We start from the raw sequence: 11,968 nt of genomic DNA, 5'->3' as shown, positions 1-11,968 counted from the left end.
TGATCAGATAGTCACTGTATTGAATGAATAGAAACATAGGCCTAACTGAATCAATGTGATGAAAAAAATAAACAAAATAATAAACAGACAACTCTAACTACTACACAATATTCACAAGAAAATATTCTATAACTACCTCACATAAATTAACGCTCCAAGTGGCAGCATATTTTGAAAATGCTGTTATATTTATGGCACACAGTTTACAGGGTTAGTAATACAAGAAATTTGACAAAAGGCACATACCTTGGAAAGTAATCCATAAACAAATAATCACCTTGGAAAACACCTTTTTTTACGTAGCACTTCATATCTAATTACTCTGCTTTAGTTCCCTGCCTATATGTTGAGTCGTAAATCACACGCAAACACGCTGGTTCACTACGCACTGGGCTGTGGCATCGATACCGCCGGGGATATACCACCACAATAACAATAACACTTTCACTGTTTTACTCTGCTTTTTCACTTCCCTATATGATGCGATGCAAAACACACATATTCGTAGCTTTCGATGAATTATAGGGCTGTGGCATCGAAGCCGCTGGGGACTGTTGACTCGTTGTCTCTGCAAATTGGTGGAATTGTAGTAACAGCGTCATAACAGTGACTCCCGCGCCGTGAAGTTTGTTGTAGTTGATCAGCTGGCCGCTGACGTCAGCATCCCATGGTTCCCATCCCACACAGCTCGCCAACCTGACAGGCTAGCACAGCGTTGGAACAGGCGACAGCCCCGTTGCGTGCTAGGTCCTGGCAGGGGTTGGTACATCCTCTACTGCAGTTGTAACGTGTGACGACCGCTTCACGTCGGTGGCTCCACATCGGCTCGCCAACATACAAACTCAAAACGAAATTACGGCAGTGGGGAAACAAAATACACTGCGCGCGCACGTCAATCAGTCTGTAGTAACCACAACACTCGCGCCACGCGTTCCTATTATTGCTTATAGACGTGTCTCTAACTCAAGCACTGCACAATGTTTACGTGACGGCATAAAATGCTTAAAACTGATTGCATCTAGCTCACACTAGCTACCTACTACTGTCCACTATAGCTACCGACTATGGTCCATTTATTTTCACACAGGGAAAATGATATGTACACAAATAACACAATGTTTTTTTTTTACAGAGCATCTCTTGTCTTGCAACACTTCTTATAGATGACACGGTTTAATGGTTTCTACATGTTGTAGGCTATGATACTGACCAGACTGCACCATTTCAATTTCAACCGAATTAGGGTAAACAAGTTTTCTAATTTTGAATGGTACTCTGTAGTAGTGATGAAACTTTTTTATATCTTCATTTGCACTTGATGATTTCGTATGAGTTCGAATAAGTACTAAATCACCGACTTTGTACGTAATGGGCTTCACTATCTTGTCATGTGCCAGCTTCCGTTCTTCTGCTCGTTTCTTCATCGTCTCCAACACGATTTCAAAGCGCTCCTCTTGCGTAATTTCCTTTTCTTGCGGAAAGGAAATGTATTCATGAAAGATACTGTCAGGTTTCTTTCCAAAGAGAACTGTACATGACCGCAATCCCGTTGAATCATGCGACAAACTATTAATTACTGTTTCAAAATCTGTCAATCGTTCTATCCATCTTTTATTTTCTTCCCACAATGTGCACGAAATAAACGTCCGAGTTCACGCCTTTGACGTTCAGTCGGGTTGGACGCGGGTCTGAAAGACGAAATTGCAATGTGCCGAATACCTCCATCATTAATAAAATCTTTCCATAAGTGTGACTGAAATTGTGGACCGATAAAATGCACTCTGGCTTGCCAGTATTTACGAAGTATTCTTCCCTGAGTTTCTTGATTATGATCTTACTGTTGGCTTTCCTGAGTGGGTAAAGGCGTACAAATTTCGAAAAAACATCTATCACAACCAAAATGTGAGAAAATTCCCTTTTGATCTGGGTAGCGGTCCATAGAGATCGAGAGCTGAAATTTCACCAGGATTTTGAGGTATAATACTATGCATGAAACCTTTGTGCTGAATCGTAGACACTTTAGTTTTTTGACAGAGATCGCAAGAGTTTAGAATTGATCGTACTTTTCGTGCCATGTTATCGAAGATGATGTTTGGATATACATAGCCTCCAATGATCAGAATTCAAGTTGCTTCGCGGGTAAAGGATACCATCTTGTTTTAAATAATATTGACGTATGTTGCCACTACTCTCGGCATTCGGATCATCATATTTTTCTTTAACCATCCTCAATATTTCGTCTGCGTCCTGTTCCTGTTTGATGTTCCGCAGAATCTTGCGTATATGACACTCGCCTTCGACACCTCGCATAAAATGAATCCTTATATCTTTCTGGCCTGGATGCGCAACATTAACTGAATCTTGTCCTTCTGATAGCCTTGACATCACATCCGGTACGACGTTCTGCTTTCCTGGTATGTACTGAATCTCAAAACTGTATTGCTGATGCATTAACGACCACCGGGTTAATCTATTGTGCATCAGTTTGTAATTCATCAAGAATGATATTGCTTTGTGATCTGTCACTACGACAGCACGCCTTCCAAATAAATAAGAACGAAACTTTTCGAAGTTCCAAACGATGGAAAGTGCTTCTCTTTCCGTGACAGTATATTTTCGCTCCCAGCTTGTGAGTGCGCGGCTCGTAAATGCGATAGTATGACGTTCAATAACTCCATCGACTTCAATTAATTGATATAATTCTGCGCCAAGCGCATAATCACTTGAATCGGTGCCAATCACTTCACTTAAATCAGGGTGGTGAAGGATAGATGCTTCACGAAGGGTAAACTGGCTGGGGTAATAGCAGGAAATTTAAGGGGGGGAGGCACTGCCATGAATGGTAAAATACCAGTGGTTACAGGTGTTGGAGCAGCACCTTTTTTGGGATAGGTAAGACAGAAAGATGTCAAGTTCTACGAGAGGTCAGGATTGAAACAAATCTTCAGTTTAGGAAAGAAATTAAACAGCACAATTCTAGCACATTGGATCACCAATCACAGCTATCAATTATAAATTTTCACCAATCACCAGAAATTTTATCTCCACCAAGTTGTATCTCAGTCCTAGGTAATTGCATTGATGAATTAAAGTCACCCAACCCAGTTGACATATTCTGCCTCTCTGAACACCATGTGACCACTGGTAAAGCAACTAGGCCTAAGCACAATGAGAAACTCAGACAGGAGAGTACTGCAAATGTTAGAATAAGGAAAGGTTCTCATTAAAGTATAATTAAAAATAATGTAAGTATATTTCATCAAAATATGGAGAGTTTGAAGAATAAAATAGATGAGCTTCTGGTTTGTTTAGAAGATTTAGAAGCTGAGGATGAAATAGATATACTATGCCTGTCTGAGCATCACATTGTTACTGATATGGATAAGGTAAATGTAAGTGGATATAAGCTCTCTGCACATCTAATTAGAGAAACTATGGAGAAAGGAGGAGTTTCCATATATGTCAAAAGTTATCATTGTGCAAAAGTGTAGAAACAAAAAAGTTTTTTGTAGAGAAACATATAGAAGCATGTGCCTGTGAGCTTAAATTAAATAAAGGCACATTTATAATTGTAACTGTATATAGGTCCCCATCGGGAAATTTTCATCTATTTCTGAAAAATTTGGACTCCTTGTTATGCCATCTGTCAGACAGGGGGAAGCAAATTATTATTTCTGGGCACTTCAATGTAGATTCTCTGAAAGAGGGTAATAGGAAAAATGACCTTGAAGTATTACTCGGTTCTTTCAATTTGACACCCGTTATTGATTTTCCTACTTGGGTGCTAAAGGATAGCAGCTCACTGATAGATAATGTCTTTATAGACCAAGATAAGTTTAACCAGATAAATGCTCAGCCTGTTGAGAATGGTCTTTCTGATCATGGTGCACAGCTAGTTACAATATATGACATAGCTCCATTCAGCAGTACTAAATAGTCCTCCAAAGTAGTATGTTCAGTCAACGATTTAACAGTTGCAAATTTCAGGGAAAGGCTACAGCAGTTAGACTGGGATGAGGTGTACCGTGAACCTGATGCCAATTTAAAATATAATTTATTCATGTCACTTTTGTAAATGCATTTGAAAACTGCTTCCCCAAGAAAATAGTTAAATATACTCGTAAGAAACCATGAAACAAACCATGGCTTACTAAGGGTATAAAATATCTTGTAACCGGAAAAGGGAAATGTATCTGACAGCAAGAAAGAGTAGTGACCCAGAAACTATCAAACGTTATAAAAACTACAGTGTTATATTAAGAAAAGTTATTAAAAAATCCAGAAGTATGTGTATCATGTCTGAAATCAGCAACTCTGATAATAAAATTAGAACAATTTGGAATATTATTAAAAGAGAAACAGGTCAACCAAGAGCACAGGAAGACAGTATTACCATCAAATTGAATGAAAACCTTATGAACAAAAAGTCAGAAGTTGAAAATATTTTTAATAATCATTTTCTAAATGTTGTGGATGTAGTAGGATCCAAGTGTTCATTAGAAGATGCTAGGCAGTTAATGGAAGAGGCCATACCTATGCAATTTGATACAATTGAAATCTCACCCACTTCTCCCTCTGAAATTAGGAAAATAACAAACTTGCTTAAAAGCAAAAACTCACATGGAATTGATGGCATTTCCAGCAAAATACTAAAAGCTTGTTCTCAACAGATAAGTAAGATTCTCAGCCACCTGTGTAGTAACTCTCTGGAACAGGGCATTTTCCCTGATAGACTGAAATATGCTATTGTTATACCTTTGCGCAAAAAGGGGGATAGATCTGATGTCAATAATTACCGTCCAATCTCCCTTCTAACAGTTCTATCCAAAATTTTTGAGAAAGTAATGTATTCAAGAGTAGCTGCACATATCTGTAAAAATGAAGTACTAACAAAATGTCAGTTTGGTTTCCAGAAAGGTTTTTTAATAGAAAATGCCATATATGCTTTCACCAATCAAATTTTGAATGATCTGAATAACTGAACACCAACCATTGGAATTTTTTGTGATCTCTCAAAGGCTTTTGATTGTGTAAATCATGAAATTCTGCTAGACAAGCTCAAGTATTGTGGCATGAGTGGGACAGTGCACAAATGTTTTAATTCATACCTAACTGGAAGAGTGCAGAAAGTTGAAATAAGCAGTTCTCAAAATATGCAAAGATCAGCACATTTCTCAAACCGGGGAACTATCAAGAATGGGGTTCCACAAGGGTCGGTCTTGGGTCCTTTGTTGTTCTTAATATATATTAATGACTTGCCATTCTATATTCACGAAGAGACAAAGTTAGTTCTCTTTGCTGATGATACAAGTATAGTAATCACACCTGACAAACAATAACTAACTGATGAAATTGTCAATACTGTCTTTCAGAAAATTACGAAGTGGTTCCTTGTAAACGGACTCTCACTGAATTTTGATAAGACACAGTACACACAGTTCCATACAGTAAATGGTATGATGCCATTAATAAATATAGACCTTAATCAGAAGCATATCGCTAAGGTAGAATATTCAAAATTTTTAGGTGTGTCTATTGATGAGAGATTAAATTGGAAGAAACACATTGATGATCTGCTGAAACGTTTGAGTTCAGCTACTTATGCAATAAGGGTCATTGCAAATTTTGGTGATAAACATCTTAGTAAATTAGCTTACTACGCCTATTTTCACTCATTGCTTGCATATGGCATCATATTTTGGGGTAATTCATCACTGAGGAATAAAGTACTTATTGCACAAAAGTGTGTAATCAGAATAATAGCTGGAGTCCACCCAAGATCATCCTGCAGACATTTATTTAAGGATCTACGGATATTCACAGTAGCATCTCAGTATATATACTCTCTTATGAAATTTGCTATTAACAACCAAACCCAATTCAAAAGTAATAGCAGTGTGCATAACTACAATACTAGGAGAAAGGATGATCTTCACTATTCAAGATTAAATCTAACTTTGGCACGGAAAGGGGTGAATTATACTGCCACTAAAGCCTTTGGTCACTTACCAAATAGTATCAAAAGTCTGTCAGATAACCAACAAGTATTTAAGAAGAAATTAAAAGAATTTCTGAATGACAACTCCTTCTACTCCATAGACGTATTTTTAGATATAAATTAAGAAAAAAAGAAAAAAAATATTATAATTTTTTTTGAAGTTGTTATATTAACTTAATTATGTTGTTAAATTAACCTAATTATGTCATGTATTGGAAAATTTGAGTCGTTCCACATCATTACGAAATACCGTATTCATGATCCATGGAACTTGTATTAATCTAATCTAATCTAATCACACAGTTGGTTTTTTATTGAACCAAACGCTTCCTGATGTTCATCAGTCCATTTCCATATAGCATCCTTCTTCCGCAAGTCCATTAAGACAGGAGAAGATAGGCAGCATCCAGAAAGAAAACGACGATAAAAATTACAGAAACCAAAAAACGACTTAAGTTGCTTACGGCACTTAGGTGACGGAAAATTTCTTACTGTGTCCATTTTTGTTGGATCCGATTCAGTCCCTCGCGACGAAATAATGTGCCCAAGGAATTTAATTTGCGAGGAATTTAATTTGCGACTTGGCGAATTCCGATTTTTCCAGGTTAACAGTCACTCCAGCTTTCCTAAATGCTTCAAGTATCCGATGAATAATTTCCAAATGTTCTTCCCATGAAGCTGTGCTAATCAAGATATCGTCAACATAAAGCGTTACATGTTTCAACAAATCTTCGCCTAAAACTTTATCCAGTGCTCTCATAAAAGGGGCTGAAGAAACCGAGAGACCAAAAGGCATTCTCTGAAATTGGTAACTTCTAACATTATAAAGAAATGCTGTATACTTTCTACTATTCTCTTCTAGCATTAACTGCCAGTAACTACTAGTCAAATCAAGGCTACTTAGATATTTGACTCCTTTGAATCTTTGTAACAAAAACTCCAGGTTTTCTGGCTATGGTAAAATTAAGCGATTCATTGCACGGGTGTCAAGAACAATGCGAACTGTGCCATCCTTCTTTGCTACAGCATGTATTGGGTTTGAATGTATTGGTGTATCTGAGCGCTCAATAGCCAATGCTATTGCTTATGACTTACTGCGAAATGGTTCATGGTCCTTTATTTTAATTTTACAAACACATCCTTTAATTAATCCTGGTATCTTTGAAAATATATCCACGTAGCATCTCAGTAGTTCCCTCAGTTCTTCTCGTTCCGCTTCAATCGAGTCCACTAACGCTAGAATCTTGGTTTGAATACAATTTAGAGTGTCCTCCTCGTTCCTCTCTTGCAGCTTAGCGCAGTTCTCTGAATTGTTTAAAGTGACAGCTTCATATTCTCCTCTATAACGCATCATCCTTATTTTCACGCCCTCAGCGCCCTTATTATCCATAATAAACACTTTGAATACAATTCTTCTTTCTGTATTATCTCTCCTCAAGACTAATACAGCATCTCATCTCTGGCAATCAATCAACTCCGAGAACTAGCCCAATATTGAGAGAACCAACGATTAACACACTCTGCTCATATTCGTCCCCTTGAATACGAAATCTTAGTAATGCTTGTTCTTTAATTGGTTTGCTTCGGTTTCCAACTGCACTGACAATACGTACGCCGTTAACAGGAAATGTGGGAATAGGGACAAGACTGTTTAATTGCGAAAATAGATTTTCAGAAATAGCATTTGCCTCTCTAGCTGAATCAGTTAATGCATCCATAACAATACCACATACTTCGACTTCCACAAATGGCATCATAATTTCTTTATTAGTTTCTTCATTTTCTCGGCACAAATCTTCGTTGACATCATTTACATGTTCACATTTTATGGCATTTATCATAATATCCGACCCTTGTCCCTGTGACAGAGTTCCGGAGCGGGTCGTCTCCGAAACTTTGCTTAGTTTAACTGTTCAGAATCTCGCTAATTGCGATCGCGGCATCTTGCACATTCTGGCGATCGATACTGTCCTCTGTCTCTGTCATTGTGTGGCCGGTTCGGCAGATGATTTGACCTGAATCCGTCTTGTACATTGTATTCATTTCTCCTGTGTCTATCATCGTCTCGGCGATCAAATACTTTCGGTCGTTCGTAACTTGGGATTCCTTCCCGCGCTGGGCCGTTATGACGATTCGGGTAGTTGTTATTACTATTGTTGATAATTCTTCCGGGTTATATGGCCGTGGTCCATGGAATACTTCTACTCCTAACGTTTCGTCCAATACTACGTTGGACATCCTCAGTGGTATGGCTGGTCCTGTTGAGTCCTGCCGACCAGCCATACCTCTGAGGATGTCCAACGTAGTATTGAACGAAACGTTAGGAGTAGAAGTATTCCATGGACCACGGCCATATAACCCGGAAGAATTATCCAGAACAGTACCATCCGGTCGTGAAAGCCTTCATTGTATGTCATTACTGTATCGCTCACGTTGATCGCGTTCGGCATTGAGCAATTCCATTCGGTCAATTAGCAAACACACTTGCTGCATTGTCAACTGTGATGTGAGTGCTAACTTCTCACGCACCAAAAATGGTAATTTCTGGATTAATATAAGCATTAGCTCTTATTCTTTAACCGGATCGTCCAAGTGCGCATTGTCGTTCCAGTACCTTTGCACAAACTCACGCATTGTACCGTGAAGTCTTGCACAATTTGGCGGTGTGAGAATTTTTGATTTTACGTCCCACTGTTTTTATTTCCACCAAATTTTTTTTTAAAAATGCTGTTTCAAATTCTTCATACTTGGTGTAATTGTCGGATACACATATACCCCAGATATGTGCCTCACCCTTCATGTGACTGACGCAAGTATCAATTTTAGCACGTTCCGTATAATGCCTCGGAAACGAATGTTTGAATTGTCTAATGAACGCAACTGCGTGGATGCCTTGTTTCGGTTCATATTCATGAAATTTTCGACCACTCAGTCCATTATCAACAATTACTTGCGGCAAACCAACAATATTGTTATCTGGTTCACGTAATACTGCATTATTTTCATCGCGCAAAATTTCTTTGTTAATTCCATTTGACATTGTGTCATTGTTCGTTACCTTTTGTCGTACCTTACGTACCTCTTCACTTAGTTCATCACATCGCGTTTGTACTCCGTTAACCATCTTAATTATCGACTCTTTGTTGGCTTTACAAGAACTTTTAATTTTGACGATTTCGTCATATTGAGCCTTAACTTTGTAATTAACTTTGCAAATAAAATCTTCCGTTTGCCTACACCGTCCGTTAACTTGAATTTTAAGAACTGTAATTTCGTTGCCAATGGCCTCATGTTTGTCTTGACATTCTTTTCGGAGCTCATCATGCTTTTGTTCAAATGAGCTGGTGAGTTCCGTTCGCAAATTGCTAATCGCATTAATTAGTGTCTGATAATCATTTTTGATTTCCTGATAGAACTTTCTCGTTTCCCCATAAAATTTTGTTATTTCCTCACGCACCTTTTTATTTTCCTCATGAAACGCTCTTCTTTCTACACGCGCCTGTCTGTTTTCTTCATGAAAAGCTTTTATTTCTACACGTGCCTGTCTACTTTCTTCATGAAAGGCTTTTATTTCTACACCCGCCTGTCTATTTTCCTCATGAACATTTTTGATTGCGTCTAACAATTGAGATATACAGTCTTTACTGACAATAGCAGTTTCTGTTTGCTGGATAACTATCGGTGTTGAAGTTCTATTAGGCAAATCAAAACTAAGAATACCACTGTCCTCTGTCGAATTAACTGTAGGGTTTTTCATCACATTAATTTGTTCTCCGTCAACCACGTTATTAAATTGTCCTCCTTCGTCTTTAGTAACACTACCGTTTTGTACTGAATTAGCCATATTAATACTGTTCACAACAATCACTGTTATACTTGCTCTAAATTGAAAAGTTCACTCGCAACTTAAAAGTCAGTAACACTATTGATTATTCCTATTCCTGTTTGTTCCTACACAACGTTGAGTTCACTTAATTTCGAAGCGCTGCTGTGCTGAAATGCTGCGGACTAACCATTTGCTGTGTTGTCTTCTCCGTCGTTTCCGAAGATTGCTGTGGAATCGAAGTCCGACACGCGTCGCCATATGTAACCTCCTCCCAGTTTCGCACCAAACTATATTATTCGCATACGCTGTAGGTGAAGTTATATTTTAATTATTTTAGCATAATATATATCTTTGCTCCTTGTCATGAGACTCATTGTTGTCCACTTCCGTTATTGTGAAAACTACTAAATGATAACATCTCCTTTCTTAAATGCTGGAATTTATTATTTAAATCACCCCATTTATAATCATTTATGAACATCAAACACTGTGTGCCATTCTGCCACTCATCTCCGGCCTCGCTACCGAGCAACCTCTCTCTCTAGCTTCTCACACTTCCACCCCACAGAGTCCAACACTCGACTACTGCTTACCCACTCGCACATTTTTGACTGCACTGCAGTCTTTTCTTAAACCATGTATGATCTCTGCATAGTGCATAATCGATAGTACATACGGGTACTGTACCCTTACAAACTCAACATGCGATATTTGTCTAGACGCTTTAACTCACGCACAACAGTAAATTTGTAAGGATACGGATTCAGGTTCTTTTTAATAATCACCGAGTCTAAACATTATTAAAAAGATCTTAGATCTGTATCCTTACAAATTTAGTCTTGTGAGTGAGTTAAAGCGTCTAGACGAATTTCGCATGTTGAGTTCTGCCGGTGGTTTGTGAATGATGTTGATTTAGGATTTTGGGTCTTCAGTGTTTCATTTCAATCAATTTAAATATAGCTACATCTACTTTTGATTCAGTTTTATATTTTAACTGTTTTAACACCTATTTATAAACATCTGTTGTACAGTACGAATTAGTCAGTCAGTTATGCTGAGGAAACACGACTACAATCCATTACCATTGTTTTGTTTTGTTGATGATCGTCTTTAACCTCTTCACGATACTATCCGTTCCGTTCAAATGATCTTTCAATTCCTCTACCGTATCTGTCAGAATTGCATAGTCATCGGCAAAGATTAAGCATATTATTTGTTCTCTCTAGACTTTAATCCGTTTTAGACATTTCTGTCTTCCTTTGCCGCTTGCTCAACGACCAAATTGACTACTACCTGTACAGGTCTCTGACTCTCGACTATTGCGATCCTTTTAAGCTCTTCGACTCATAAATGCAACCTGATTTATGTACAAGTTGTGAATAATCCTTCGTTCTCACTATTTCATTCCAACCCTCTTCCTGATTTCAAGCAATATTTCTGTCAGCATTATCAAAGGCTTTTCCTAAATCTACATGTGTCACATATGTCTAATGTTTGTCTATCTAAAATACATCATCTGTTGACCACGCCACGAGAAGCAGACTGTCCGGTTAAAAGGAGGCGTGGAGTACCGTTTGTGTGCAGAGAAATTTTTGGGTGTGTTTGGGATTTAGGGGCACTCAAGGACAAGTATATCAACGCCCAACAAAACTTTTTCTGCTTCTCATAATTCCAAACTTTTTCTGTTAGACATTACAAATGATGAGAAACTATCACAATTTGCGTTCCTTCAAATAAAATGATTTGTAATGTGAACCTATCATGTTTTTTTTTCGCATCTCACTACTTTTTGATATTTCGCACATTCAGCGTTTCTGATATGCGGGCTGTAATTGCCAGCAAGTTTATGCACTCATAATATGTCAACATTTAGCATTATTGCATACGTTGTTAACTACACTCGTAAGTCATTAAGTGAAACTCACTCCTAAAGACACTGCAGTAATTTTGATGGTCGACATTTAATGAGCCAGTCTTTAAACAACAGGCATTACCTTCTGAGTTCCAGCTCCATCCTTGCCGCTCAGCATTACTTATTTACGCCCTTCGTTGCTCACTGGCATCTCGCCTCGCGCGAAATCTGGAGTGCAATTCATTTGATCAGATCCATTATGGAGATAATTGGCAACCAATGCTGTACAATC

The sequence above is a fragment of the Schistocerca serialis genome, chromosome 1 (genome assembly GCF_023864345.2).
Source record: "Schistocerca serialis cubense isolate TAMUIC-IGC-003099 chromosome 1, iqSchSeri2.2, whole genome shotgun sequence".
Taxonomy (NCBI): Eukaryota; Metazoa; Arthropoda; class Insecta; order Orthoptera; family Acrididae; genus Schistocerca; species Schistocerca serialis.
This window is presented reverse-complemented; position numbering follows the sequence as displayed.